The 15,855-nt window shown below is 37.9% G+C and overlaps 1 protein-coding gene across 2 annotated transcripts in view; it reads right to left on the bottom strand.

Moving 5' to 3' along the window:
* The window catches only part of cadm1b (cell adhesion molecule 1b), a 295,177-nt gene that overhangs the window by 131,628 nt on the left and 147,694 nt on the right, over window positions 1–15,855 (bottom strand). The gene's annotated exons all lie outside the window — the stretch shown is intronic.

Raw genomic sequence — 15,855 nt, 5'->3', positions numbered from 1 at the left:
ATGACATGACACTACTGGGTAAGATCACAGTTCTTTCTTTCCTGCATTAGCATTTCCTTCAAGTGGTGTGTTACACTGTCCTTTTTTGATGGCAGACTGCCATTCCTGTCAAAGTCAAGGAGACTGTTATAGAAGAAAGAGAGCTATAAAGTTTCTACCGCTGGACATCACAGGCAGAGCAGAAAGACAAGAGGGATATTGGCTGAAAAGGCAAGGTGATCTCATTTATATTCGTAGGGATCTGTATGTAAAGTGTGCACGTACATTTTTTTTGTACAGTTGGATAGGCATGGAAACGTTCAGCATCATGTGGACACTTTCTAAAATGTAAATGTATAACTTTTGAGAACCTTTGTGTGGTATCTTTGCTGGTGATCGAGTTCAGTAATTCCGCGCAGTTCAACAGTGAGGTCAAGCAGCTTTTCTGAGGCTAATTTTATAGCTAGCATGTCCTAAAAACAATAAATAATAAGTTTACATTGCTTGTGTAATTTGATCAAATGTGACGGATATGACACACAATAAAAAAAAATGTTTAACCTTTTATGTTTTCTTCACATATCAAATGTCATATCTTGGTAAACATAACTTTAGATGAAACTTATTTTTAAGTTATAAACTTATAAACCAATTTAAAATGAATATTACGCATTTTTTTGTCCTTACATTTTAATTTCAGTTATTGACACAAATTTCACAATTCGATTTCGATTCACAAGCTTTCGATTCGATTCGATTCGATTTAATTCGATTCAATATCGATTATTTTGGATATGTATCAGGTTTAATACATGGAAAATTTTCTCAAGGAAAACAAATTTCTGAACTAATGTTGTAAACTATGGGAGTCAGTTGATACTACATTAGCCTAATAATGTTGAAGGTAAAAATTTACAGATTTGTATACAAACACTTAAATGACACTAAATTATGTTTTTTTTAATAATAATAATAAAGTTATAATATTAACTTTACAATTACATAATCATAATTCTACTCCAATTAGTTTTTTGAAATGTAAACTTAATGGTTAAATTTAAATGGTGGCTGTCATAAAAACGTACCAGATTTATTCATACATAGGCTACATGCATTAAATATTGAAGAAAATTGACAATGAATATCCTGTAATGTGGAGCATATAATTAGCAAAATGCTCCTCTCTAGAGTTAGTTTTTCTAGCTGACTAACGAGTTTATGGACACTGGATATGGTTTTTCTGAGGTAAATATGACGTTTCATGACATTGTTTACAAGCCATTTTACAGACGTGTTTCCGCGGTTGAATTGAAACACTGATTGAGCGATTCTATGTGACATGATACGGATTTCGGTAAGTTGTCCTGTATCTTTTAACACACTTTCAGAAGCTCATTCATGTTTATTTCGCGCTGTAACTGGTATAAGGCGGAAGAGAAGATCCGTTCATGTTTGCTCCGCGCTGCTGGTTCTTTTGAGCTGAGCCGCGGCAGAGCGATCTCGCGCCACAGCGCCAAAACGGTAATTTATGTTTTTGAATTTCATAAAAAAAATAGACGTAATTTAAAATCTGAGACTTTGTTTCATATCAATAGTAATAAAGCACAAAGATTATAGCGATTTATTGGATGGGATGCGCGCTACAATGTTAATTTCATTCATCAACTGAAAACAGGATGACTAATCGATTCTTGGGATTTAAGAATCTATAATGTTTTGTAAAAGTGAGAATCGATTAAAATCGAGAAATCAATATTTTTTACCCAGCCCTAATATACATATATACACACACGCACACACGCACACGCACACTATGTACATAGTTAACTATATTTAACTGTATATATATTATTTCAAGTAAAAAAAAATGATGGTTTTAATTTTAGTCAGCTAAAATAATCCTGCTCTATTTAGATAAGAAAAGAAAAAAAAGAAGAAGAAAAAACGATTAATGATTTTTTATTTATATTTTCCTTTGAATTTAGCTTTATTGTGTGGTTAAAAAAAGCTTTACCTTGCCAATCCAACCCCCCACCCCAGGGGCAACCGCCTAGTTTGTCTAAGCCTAAAAACGGCACTGAGAACTATATTAACATAATTAAAGATATCTGATATATTGGGAAAGATGTCCAAGATCTCCATATTCAGGATCGCAGGCGTTTGAAGATTGTAAGCAGATCATTTATTATGGATACAGTGTATGATAAACAGCATGAGGCTAATGAGTAATGTAAAAGTCTTCTAGATTCATCCAGGCACTCACAGCAGACATACAGCACTATAAATAGAGGATCCTCGTGTCAATAAGCTCCTCAGCCTGACGTGTATCAGACGGGAGTTATGGCATGTCAGTAGGGCAGTGATTAGATGTCACTGCTGTCAGTCTTCTTACAAGATATTGATGGTCAGATTTCAGCAGAAGCCCATTTGATGGCATCCAAGTGTAGACAGCTATGCTAGCAAGGCATCCTTCAAAAAGGACGATTTTGAAAGCCGATTCCTCTCAAATACCAGTTGTGCAATGTGTTACATCAACAAAACCAATAAATATTACAATTTCAGGGCACGGCTAAATCCTATTGCTGCTTTTTGGGAACCCTAAAAAATTGGTGTCATCGATTACTCACCTTTATGTCATTCCAAATCTGTACGACTTTCTTTTTTCAGTGGAACACAAAATATATATATTTAAAATTTGTATGGAATTGCCCCCGATTCAATTTCATTACACTAAAAAGAGTGGCCAAGATATATTCAAATGAAATAAAACATCTCACATTTGGAATGACATGGGAGTGTGTAAATACTAATTAATATAGAACGTTATACCGTTAAATATCTATAGTGGACGTTATTGAGTGCACTCATTCAATCCCACAATGCACTGCAATAACAAGTGTACAACTGATGTCAGTCAAAAGCTAGACAATACCCATAATTAGGGGTGCACCGAAATTTCGGCCGCCGAAAATGTTCGGCCGAAAATGGCATTATCGGTTTCGGACCGAAATAAAAAAAACAGCCGAAAACGTAAACCGAAAATGAATGTCACCCGCCCCTCCCATCCGTGCGCAAGCGCTTAGGTTTCACTCACGGTCGAGCTGTTATCACGCGACGCGTCTGCCTATCAAAGATTAAGCATGTCAACGGTATGAGAACAAATAGAGACATATCTAACGTTAGCTGAACTACCCATTGCCAGAAGCGACAATCCCCTTGACTACTGGCGTGCGAACGAAGGCCACTTTCCATTGCTTGTGCGGATTGCACGCAGGTATTTATCTGCCCCAAGCAGTGTTGCCAAGTCCGCGGGTTGAAGCGACCCCAATTATGTGATATTTAGACCCAGGAATGCGAATTTAAGCAGGCAACCCTGCCAAAAAAACACATATTTTACCCCCCACATATTTGCGTCTTGTTCCGTGTCCACAACAATTTTCAGTCATTTCAATATAAAAGTATTCGCTACTGATCGACTCACTCATAAAGACAGTCTTTGCCGCCATTTAATGGCGTAATAATGTAACTTCTGTTGCTGTCACTGATCTATATAGAATATTTATATAGATCAGTGTTTGCTGTTTACGGTCAGGGACTATTTTTCCCGGTGGAAGGACAGCTTTCCGTGATTTTACTTCATGAAAGTTGTATGATACATATATTTTGGCTTTAAAATGTGTATTGTGTGGTAACCATTTTATAAAAGCAATAAGGTACTCAAGGCTAGTGCTGTATCGTGAGAAAAGCTTTGCAGCATGCCTAACAACACCCTTACAGCACAGCCTCTCGTACCTTATTGCTTACCTATTGCACACCTTCCAGCCAATCAGAATCGAGAATAATAATTTTACTACATTGCTCAGTCCTTGTAAGAACTGGTAACTACAAACAAAAGATATTTAGCATAGCAAAACTAATAGGCTTGTTGCATTTTACTATTCGCATTTTGAGTGAGAATCTTCCACCTAAATCATTTCATGTAAAATGAAGTAATTATCTTGTGATTCTGGAGATGAGACACTGGTCAGTGTCACTGATTGCTTTTTCTCAGGATTTCCAGAAAGCCAACATTTATAATGTGAAGTCCAGGTGGGTGAGCGCAGGTTTAGTGACTGTTCTGTGACCTGTGTTCTGTCGGTCGTAGTGGGAGGATGATGTCCCTGTCAGCTCCTCTCACCCTTATGTTCTCATTATCCACCTCCTGTCCACATGCTCCAAATGACAGACTCAGGGACAGGAACACACAGCCAGACTCCACCAGAGATGATTATATAAAGAAATAGTGCATTATGGGGGAAAGGGAAGAATATAATCTAATTGATGACGTTGGGTAAAATAAGCATTTCATCAGTGCGGGTTAAGCTTTAAGATTTAAGTTGGAATACAATTTATTCTGTATCCCGTGGAAAATGGCAAGCAGCCGAGCAAGAATAGGTTCTTTTCACACTCTGATAACTATTCACACAAATCCAAGAGGCTGGTATCAGTACATATGCAGTGTGGTGAGAGAAGCTCTTTCTGCTTGATCTCATGGCAAGTCAATACGAATGGTGCTTTCATTTGTTTCTCACAGTTTCATTATATTTTATGCTCACTGCTTTAAAAACACACTTGACACTGATGACGGACATGATTGTGAAACATGAGACCAAAACATTCACAGTGAATTTTCCAAGTAAGGGTTTGTTGACCCTGGAACAACATTCCGGTCCGAAAATGTAGACCTATCCCTACTGCTAAACTTAAAGGAACACGCAGACTTTTTGGGACTTTAGCTTAATATTCACCGTATCCCCCAGAGTTGGATAAGTCCATACATATCCTCTCTCATCTCCGTGAGTGCCATAACTCTGTCTGACGCACCCACCGCTAGCCTAGCTTAGCACAAAGACTGGAGGTAAATGGCTCCAGCTAGCCTACTGCTCAACAAGTGACAAAATAACGCCTGAAAATAGTCCTCTGCACGCTCTCTGTGCAAGCAGGTTGTCACGTTGGTTATGTTGACGGAAGTTAGCCTATTTTCAGGCGCTGCGTAATATCATTGCGCCGCTGCACTCATGGTACAGCAGCAAAGTTCCTTGATCATTATGCAGGAAGTATGCAGGAGTTCTCATATTTTTTAACAGTAGACCTGTTTTATTTAAAGTTGTTTCTCATTATGCCTTCGAAAACGCACAGTGATGTCTGTCACTTTGATCAGGAAAAATAAAATTAAGTGCAAGATGTGCAGAGCCAATCTGTCATGTACATAACATTATAATGAGAAGACAATTGTAATAGTTTTGTAAATTATCTGTGCTTTATTTGCCCGTGTATAGGCGTTGTTGTTAATGGAAGAGCGCATTCAAAATGTGTAAAAACTAGCACGGCCAACGGGCCAAGTTCACGTGAGCATTCGCGTCCTTTTGTGCTGATGCAAGTAGGTACACTTGTTAATCTAATATAGGATGCGTTTGGTGGAGTGTATTAACCTGCTAGCAAAGCTATGTAGGGTGCTGTTTATTTACAGTTTCAGTTCAATTACAATGATATGATTGATTGGGTTATTTGAGACGTTTAAAAAAAACAAAACATCTAAAAACAAAATAACCATTTATGCATCATAATCTAGCAGTTATTTTTTCTAGTCATATGTTCATGTTTTCATAGACATGTGAGGTTTGTATTTGTCAACATTAATTTTCGTAACACTCTTAAAATAGTTTTATATCTCCATGACGGAGACGCCGCGCCCCCCACACAAGCCCCGTCCCCAATTACTTGAGTACTCGTTTTTGGGACCTATCGATGATCGAAATTGACAAAAATGCCCATCCCTAGCGTCAGACAGAGTTATGGCACGCACGCAGTTAAGAAAGGTATGTATGGACTTATCTAACTCTGGGGGAAATGGTGAATAAGCTAAAGTCCCAAAAAGTTGGTGTGTTCCTTTAACCCAACACATAAGTTATCCCTAAAATCAGGGGGAAATGATAGGCAAATAACACTGATGTAGAAGCACCTAACCCTGGTTGTAAGCCTAAACTTGACATAAACTGCAAAAAATGTCCCTCAAATCTGATTGTTGATCATGAAACAACATTCCAATCAACCAAAGATGTTGATCCATTCCAGAAACATGCTGTTCTTGGTGAAATCAAGTTTCAAGGGGTAATTTTTTATTTAATCATTATGAATCCCCACCCGACATGCAGGGGGGAAAATGGATATATCATATTTTAAATATAGGCCTACTTTATTTCAAGTAACACTTGATTCTTAATCCATGGCAAAAATATCCAGTTCCTTTTCCTTCATACTTCACAGATAAAGTGGCGGCATACAAGTTAAGAGCACGAGGGTGAGTAAATGCTGATGATCTATTCCTTTAATGCTTTAGCTGTAACATTTTATTTGTTATTATTATTACCTTGTAATAAAGGGGTTAGTTTAAACTTCTCTTTTAGCGCCATATAAAGTTTTATAAGACACCATATTAAAGCACAGAATCACTTTCACAAATGGTCAAGGAAAGAATGACATAGTTTTCCGACCGAGAGCTTGGTGGTGGTCGCAGGACCTAATGGTGTGTCCTTGGGCGCACATGGCATGCACAGATTTTTCCATCAGATCCCCGTTAAGGTACACTTTGAATCTCCACCCCTACCCTTTTAATTAAATGAAAGCACAGCGGGTCACATACAAACTCAAAGTCACACCACAGTAACGGACAGAAGCACATAGCATTGTGCTCATGGTCGGAATACACAAATATGGCTGCTCAGCGGGGTAACTGGAAATATAACTGTGAAATTAAAGGGGAAATGGGGCAGAATATCTGCAGGGCACAACTCAGAGGTCAACTTTAGCTTCTAATGTGATTTACTAATGCGTAAACAATATATAAATAGTCAAAAACACTATAGCTTGATCTTGGCCACTTAAAGGAATCGTGACACTAAGTGCAAATAGCCCGTCTTGTTGGCAAATGCTATAACTCCACTGACGTATGGCTGGGACAGACAAAAGGACGGAAGACACTAGTTTGTGTACAGCAGCAGTAGTATAGGGGAAGAGTGTGTGGCAGAAAGTTTTAATGCAAAACTACCCGAGGTTCCAATCCACCTTTTGCCGAACTCGCTCTAATCCCTTTTCCCATCACATATCAGATCGGAAAGGCATTTATGTTCAATACAAATGAAGAAAATATTCGAAAAGTCGAAATAAAGTGTCTAGCATGTGTTAGGGATAGGTTTAGGGGGGGCTTTATTGTACCAGCAAGGCAGCATTCATTTAATAATTTTATCAACTATAATTATTTACACTGTTATTTTTACATTCTGTTTAATGTACAACAACACTGAGGTGCAAATAGTATCTGCCACTATTTAGAAGTATAAATATAATCTATTTAGTGTAAATAGCAGACCGCTAAGAAATGATGCTATTTTCACTTATAGAATCTATCGCTATTTAAAATGAGTGTAAATAGCAGCTATTGCTAGGAAAAAACACAATTTTCACATAACCGCCTTTAATGTTTTGGACTTTTCTGTTGTTAATTTTAACCTTTAATATTGTAGTAATATAGATTATAGTTTACAGCATTAGCTGAGAGATTGTATTCCTTAAGAAAAATTGTCATTGTATAATAAACAATTTTGGTCCTGTTGTGTTTATTTGTGTCCTGAAAGGAAATCAGTCGAGGACCACTGATTTAGGTTTCTCCAAATTTTCAAGAGAGGCTGCATATGTTCCATTCATTATGGATATTATAATTCAATCCTAAGAGTCGTATTAAGGGAAATCATCTATCCATTTAAAAGGTTAAACCAATTACACTGCCATAGTCAACCGCTCTACAGATACACTTCAGAAGACCGCGATTTAAGCGCAACAGATACACAAACTGTTCTCCCCAAAACACCTGTGCTATTCAGTCACTGCGTCGCGCCAATCAGATCCCTGGGTAATAGCATCCATCAGACCCAACTCCATTTACCATGAGAGGCACAAAAATGCATCAATTTGTTTGCTTTTTTAATGTCTTTTGTAGCGCGCAATCAGACACCTGTCAAAAACACCTGCTGCCTATTTGTTGGGCTACAAAATGGAAAGGTGGCCCCTTTGTCTCGCCTAAGAGTTTATAATCAACACCGTGTTTCCACACCGCAACAAGCATTTTTCAATGTCTCCTTCTCCTTTTCTTAATAAAATCACAGCAATCAATCAGCTGTGGGTGGGGGGAATGAATGATGAAGCAAACATCTCGGCTAACCAAGCCTTCATTTGTCTAGCATCAGAGGAAATGCGCACGGCGGGGAGCGCTAATAATTACTTTTATTCCATTTTTGGCAGGTCAAGGTCCCTCTCTGGCTGACTTTCCTTTTGAGACCCAATATTTACAGCATATCAGATAATTTCACACATGATTGTCCTGGTTTCTTCTTCCTATTGATCTTTTCTTTTTGCGGTTTTAATAAATATTTAAGCAAGAGTGCTGATATGTACGAATGCGAGTGTTGTATTGCTTTTAAATTATATTTTATTACATTTCAGATGAAATTTGGCCAGAAAATCTGTAATAATAGAGTATAGCTTTGTAGCCTAATGTTTGGACTATTTGATTCAAAGGACCAAAAGTGTTTATCGTCTCAGGGATTAGGAAGCGGTCACAGAACGCAAGCGATAAAACAAGCAAACTGAATTTTTGCAGGTCACAAACAAAACAAGAGCAGCAGGAAAATAATTTTCCAGTATGTTGGTTTGACAGTGGATAATATCTTTTTACTGGATAATATCCTTCATGGAAGCGGCTGAGCTAAGCATTTCCGACCCTCTTCATTATATGGGGTTGTCATAACCCAATGAAGCCAAAATAACATTTATCTTTAGTATCTGTTGTACTTAAGTAAACATGAATCCTAGTATAAACAAAAAAAAAACCTTTCCACCAACAAGAAAACATATTTGCTTTGACACTTTCTTTCTTTTAATTTCCCTTTCGTTCTATTTTTCAAAATGAAGTCTCACCCCTGAGGAGATGCAAAATAAAGTGTTTGATTAGTTGTTGTTATTCACAGGCGACTTGAGATTTCTCCCCGTGTGTCTACACCTGTTCCATTCCACAAAATATATTGCTGGCCAGGATAACAAATAAAACATTCAAATATCTTTTCTTATTACAAGAAAAAAAGCAATGCTGATTTTATTAACTATCATTGCCTAAATCATCTGTGTAGAATAAAAGAAGAACTGAATAAAAAAGGAGTGTATGTATGTGTAAATAAACTATTATATTTTATATTACATTCCTTTTTTATTCTTTATCAAAGGGGATCTATAGAATGGTATAGTCTACTTATATACTTACGACTATATATATATATATATATATATATATATATATATATATATATATATATATATATATATATATATATATATATATATATATATATATATATATATATATATATATAAACCAATTACAGGCCTTCTGCTGTCATGCTCCTGAAAGAAACTGGTAAACTGACAAGAAAATGATGGGGGACTAGACAGATAATTATAATGTGTTGTGACCAGTGTGTCTCATAAAGATGCTTTACCGCATTTCAGATGACCTGAGAATAATGTGGGCTCTTATGGCCTCACATATGACATCACACATGAAACTGTGCATTGCTATGTAGGCAGCGTACGATAGGATCCGTTAGAGGGATAGCTCACCCAAAAATGACAATTACCCCATGATTTACTCACCCTCAAGCCATCCTAGGTGTATATGAGTTTCTCCTTTCAGAAGAATGCAATCTGAGTTATATTATATAATGTCCTGGCTCTTTCAAGCTTTATAATGGCAGTGAATGGAGGATGAGATTTTGAAGCCTAAAAAAAGTGCATCCATCCATCATAAAAGTAATCCATATGACTCCAGGGGGTTAATAAAGGCCTTCTGAAGTGAAGCGATGCGTTTGTGTAAGAAAGATATCCATATTTAAAACTATACGCATTGATTTATGGTGAAAGAGTGACCCCTGACCTGACGCATGGCGTATTGACAAATGCAGAAGAGCAGAGAATAAAGTAAAACAAAACACTGATCACGAATTACAAGTGGGCTCCCCCAAAGGCCATGGTATAGTTCGAACACTGGTCAAAGCTTACGCTACTCCTACATCCCACGCCATACATTGCGTCAGGGGTTACTCTTCTGCCTTAAGTCGACTTGCGAAGGCCGTCTCCCGGAAGCTAATTATTTTAGTAATACAGTTTTAAATATGGATATTTTTCTTACACAAACCCATCTCTTTGCTTCTGAAGGCCTTTATTAACCCCCTGGAGTCGTATGGATTACTTTTATGATGGATGGATACACTTTTTTGGACTTCAAAATCAGGACCGCCATTATAAAGCTTGGAAAATAAATTATATATTTTTTATATAACCACTTAAAGTCCGCGGAACCTCTTTGAAAGCTTAAGAGTCTCTACTTTCTGGAGATATGCATCACTTTGGCATTTGTTTTCCACAAAGTAACGCATTTACACTAAATTACTCTGGTACCATTTCCACCTGGATTTGGCCTACCCAAATTGAAAAGCTTCCCATACACACACACACACAGTGGTCTAAGTTCAAAATGTTGGTGTCATTTTACAGGAAACCCTTTGAAGTTACATAAAACACTGCTAAAATTGATAAACATATAGGTTGTCTGAGCTGTAATAACCCCCCAACCCCCACCCCATGCCCAAAAAGAGTAAGAGTTTCTTTTGTTATAAATTCATTTTTGAAAGTGTGTAACTCAGGCCATGTGAGCTCTAGCACCCTGCAGACAGTTTGGGCTGTGAATTAATTTAATAACACTGGGATATTGCATTTATTCCACTGTATATGGTGGGGGGGGGGGGTGTAGCAGGGTAAGGGGAGGGGGGTTCCTCCCTTCAGATCCATTTGAATAAATCTTGCATTCAACATGACACAGACAAAATTCTTTTTCCCACTATTTTCTGGAATTTAGTGGAGGGTGCACTGCAGGGTGCTAGAGCACACAGGCCCTGAGTTACACACTTTCAAAACTGAATTTATTGAAAAAAAAAAAGTGTCTCTTTTTTTTTGGGGGGGGGGGGGGGGGGGTTATTACAGCTTAGACAACATATACTTACATGTTTATCACTTTTAGCAGTGTTTTATAGAACTTCAAAGGGTTTCCTGTAAAATGACACCAAAATTTTGAACTTAGACCACTGTATGTATGGGAAGCTTTTCAATTTGGGTAGGTCAAATACAGGCGGAAATCCCCAAAATGGTTGTACTCGTCTGAAAGAAGAAAGTAATTTACACCTAGGATGAGTAAATCATGGGATAAATGTTCATTTTTGGGTGAACTATCCCTTTAAGCAATAAACAGTTTCCATATTACCAGGGCTCTACGCAAACATTTTTCTTGAGGAGCACTTGTGCTCCTAATTAAAAAAATTTAGGAGCACAGTCAAAAATTTAGGAGCACTTTCTGATCAATAACACGCATTCCAATTATAACTTTCCCATTACAGGACTATCTTTGTCCCTTTAAATTAATGTCCAGGGGCATTTTTACCATTATAAGAGCAATTTTTTTCTAATCTTATTAAATATATGGATCATTTTGTCAATTTCTTCAATTAAAATAAAAAAGTTGTTTTTAAAATGTTAATTTAAACAATAAATTCAGTTAGAGCAATAAGACACAATCAGACTGTTACCAATCTAATTAAATCAGCATCAAAAGATCCATCTTTGCAGTGTAGAAGTGGCACAGCAGCTCTATCTGAAGTGCTGTTTAGACTGTTTAAGATGAAGGGACGTGCCCAGCTCATGGGTAAATAATGTTGTATGAATGTTTTAAATATACATTTTTGAATTTAGAAATGGGTTATGTAGGCCTACAAGTTAAACTTTAAAAGTTGTATATTTTAAATAAAAAGTTCATGCAAAGTATAAATATGAAAATAAAACCGCCAGTAGGTGGCGCGTCAAGTCTATGTGTGAGTCATTCATTCAATCGTTCAAACGCAGATTCATTCGAATCGAACCGCTTGGAGATGCGCAACAGTTCTGGTGTAGTTTTGATTTTCACGCAATAAACAGTATTGTGGCTTAAACGTTGTTACTTAACATCAGCTTGTCTATTGGACTTTTGTACAAGGTCAGTATAACATTTGCATAATGCCAACTCGGAGCAGTCCGTAACTTTAGGCGCTCTAGCGCTTAGTAAACAGAACTGCACGCGTCTCGCGGAAGAACATTGTAGCCGGATCTACTTCTCTCTGTGTGTGTCTATGGCGAGTCACACAGGGACTGTGCTCCTCCGCAGCGCTGCGAACCAAACTGAAATAAAATAGTCAGAATATAAACACGTATTATATGTGTACCGTAGTGATTCAGGGTAAGATAAAAACATGGTTTGGATTTATATATACATCTAGTAATTTTTAAACACGAGAAAAGTTGTGGACTGAAGCTGATAGCCTAAAGATTAAATCAAGAACTGATACAGGGGATTTTTTAAATTATTATTTAGTAATTAATTTTTGGTGGCATTTTTGCCCCAAGACTTTCCGAATTTCCGACCTTGTTTATGATAATCCAAATGTGGTATTTCTAGTTAATTTGTATTTGGCTGCAAATAAACATCAGCGCGAGGCGTCTGGTAAGTGCGCATGGCCGCGTCTCACCCGTTTCACCTGGTAAACTATCTATGAAGTTTAGTCCGTCGCACACATTTTTTGCACATGCTCTGCTGACAGAAGGCATGACAAGCAGTCGATCGCAGAACGAAACGCAACTGTTGCTCAGTCAGTGTTGATGCACTTTGGCAGTTGTAGTTTTTGTTCCGATTGTATTATAGGCTACATTTATTCATGAGAATCGATCGGGTCACTCGCACCAGTGCGCCTAAATATTTTTTCACAGTCGCACGCAGTAATTTTCAGGCGCAAATGCGCGCAAAATGGTCGCTATGTAGAGCCCTGATTACCAAAGCGTGTTTCCTCATCAAGGGCATTCATTGACTGAGTTGCATTCCTCTCCCACAAACAGACCACAACTGTTATTTTACACCTGAGCCCATGTCTCAAAGGCTTATGTTTAGGACGCATAACACTTCCCATAACACCTGATGTACTCGTTACATCATCAGAAGAATGGCATCTACGCTAATGATAGTCTCTGTTTTATCCCGAGGTTTACTGCAGTCAGCTGGATCCGGGCCGTATCCAGATCAGATGGTGGACCTGCGCCCATAGAAGACCAACACAGGACCCCGAAGTGTCTGCAGAGACCGTGATTAGACTCCCCCTGCAACTGCCTCATCGACACGGCATCTCAATAAACCCGTCTCCGGCGTGTTGACTGAGATTGTTCGAATATTACAATTAAATAATACTTAAATCGATATGTCATCCTCAATAAACCCGTCTCCGGCGTGTTGCCTCCGATCATTCGAATATTGCACTTTAATAATTATTTAATCAACATCATCCTCAATAAACCCGTCAACAGCATGTTGCCCCCGGTCCCTCGAATATTCTGATCTATTATGACCTCTGACCTGTAAAGCTGCCAGAATAATAATAATAATAATCATACACTGTTTGTTAATTGGCCAGAGGAGAACTGGCACCCCGACTGAGCCTGGTTTCTCCCAAGGTTTATTTTTCTCCATTAGGTCACCTGATGGGGTTTTGGTTTCCTTGCCACTGTTGCCTCTGGCTTGGCGTGCTCAGTTGGGGACACTACATTTTTCAAATAAACATTGAAATAAATCTAATTAATAAACTAAATTAACCATTTAAACTAAATTACTGATCGAATTATTGATCTAAAGCCCACACTGTCGCTGTGTGATGGTTGAGATGGGATGATGACATCAGCGTTTTTTCCGGAGTGGCTATGCGGCTGAATAAAATTATGCTGCATTATTTTCCTGTTTAACACTGTAAAGCTGCTTTGAAACAATCTACTTTGTGAAAAGCGCTATATAAATAAAGTTGACTTGACTTGACTTGACATATGAATATTAAACAGTGGCACGATGCATTGTGTCCAAATTATAATCATTCTGAAATATAGCTAAATGATGTGTACACTCAGTATTCCGATGCTCCTCCACTTGTAACGAATGGCAGGAAATGTTATGCTATATTAAAAGAATAAATGACACTCAGTCACTTAACGTTTCCAGAGTGCGAGCGAGCTCCATTCTCCATGCATCATAGAGGACGTGATGACGCAAACAAGTTGCCTGACAAACTGCATGTCAGCTTAATGATTTACCTTGTGCTGTGGAGACCTCGTGCTAAAACCCCTCAAAAGGAAATATAATTTAGGGACTAAAACCAATATCATAGTTATGGTTTTAAAACTATTTTGCAAATACTAAATATAATAAGCACATACTACAACATTTGACATTTTCACAGCAATCATTTACTCACCCTAATGTCATTGCAAACCCGTATGACTAACTTTCTTTTGTGGAACACAAAATAAGAAAAAAAAAAAGGTCGATGTACCATAAAAGTGTCATAAAAAGGTCCTTATGACTTCAGAAGAGATATTTTGAGCGATGTAATGTAACAATGACTGACTAGTGAACAAATTGTTCTGTTGATTTCATCTTTTCAATGACTTGATTAAGTTCACAGAACAGATTTGTTTTCAAATTTGCATAATTGTCATCAATGTAAAGTGTTTGATAACTTTATTCAGTTTCTGTATATTGATTATATAATGAAGGCCGCAGGTAAATATGACATTTATTATAATGGGTTGATGTGAAGATTGTTTTATGCTGCGTTCACACCAAACGCGAATAGAGTGTCAATATCGCGTCTACCACGTCTAGTTGGACGCTTGAACATTTTGAATCCATTCGCGCGTCTACAGCGAATTGGACGCGCGTATAAATTGAGCCTTTGAAGCGAAATAGACGCGTGTTCAAGGCGCTCCAGGAGAAATGTCATAAGACACCACTCTGCCTCTTTTCATTTTCATTAAAAATATATATTAAGCATTAATAGCCACACAAATGTGGTCCAGGCAACTCCTACATTATCTTCACTGCTTGTATATTTAAATATCCTTAAAAAAAATAAAGTTATGAAACTTCTCTTTGCCCTCAGTCAAAACGATTTGGCAGACAACAAATGATAGATTCATGAGAGCAAAGATCGCCCGTTAGATCCACACAAGACGAACCACTACAGGACATCAGAGCCAGTGGCAGACGGCAGAAGGACTAGCCGAGGAAAGGCTGCTCTCGCCGGGGTTAATAAGCGCTGACTGCCCGGTGATCGCCTGGATCTCACAACTCCAAAAACGCAAGACTATTTTTATAAATAAACCACAGATTTGAGCTTTAAACAACTACATTCTCACCTGAAAAAGTCTTCAAACCTAAAAAAAAAAAAATTGTGACACAATAGTAGTATTTTAAATTATGCAGGGTTTCTCATCACGTCACTTTAACACGTGACAGCAGCGAGCAGGCTCCTGATTGGTTAATGCAGTGCGAATTGATGGCAAAGTTAAAAATTTTCAACTCGGGCGTCAGACGCGAATTCGCTTCAAACGTGTGAATGCACAAAAGCACCACTCGCGTGTAACGCGCGTATCGCGCAAGACGCTCAATTTGCGTCCAATTCGCGGCAATTCGCGCGAATGAGGCAGAATCGCGTCCATCGTGCAGCGCGAAACGCGTCTATCGCGCTGCAGGACCTCCAGATGCCGACTTAACATTGAAATCACTTGCTCCTGACGCTCTATTCGCGTTTGGTGTGAACGCAGCATAAAGATAAATTCACTTAAATTAAAAGTTCTTTTTTAAAGCCTAATAAATATTTGTTTATATAT

This window comes from Gobio gobio (genome assembly GCF_949357685.1).
Source record: "Gobio gobio genome assembly, chromosome: 8".
NCBI lineage: Eukaryota > Metazoa > Chordata > Actinopteri > Cypriniformes > Gobionidae > Gobio > Gobio gobio.
Note: the sequence above shows the minus strand (reverse complement) of the source record. Positions and strands in the feature narration are given on the sequence as shown.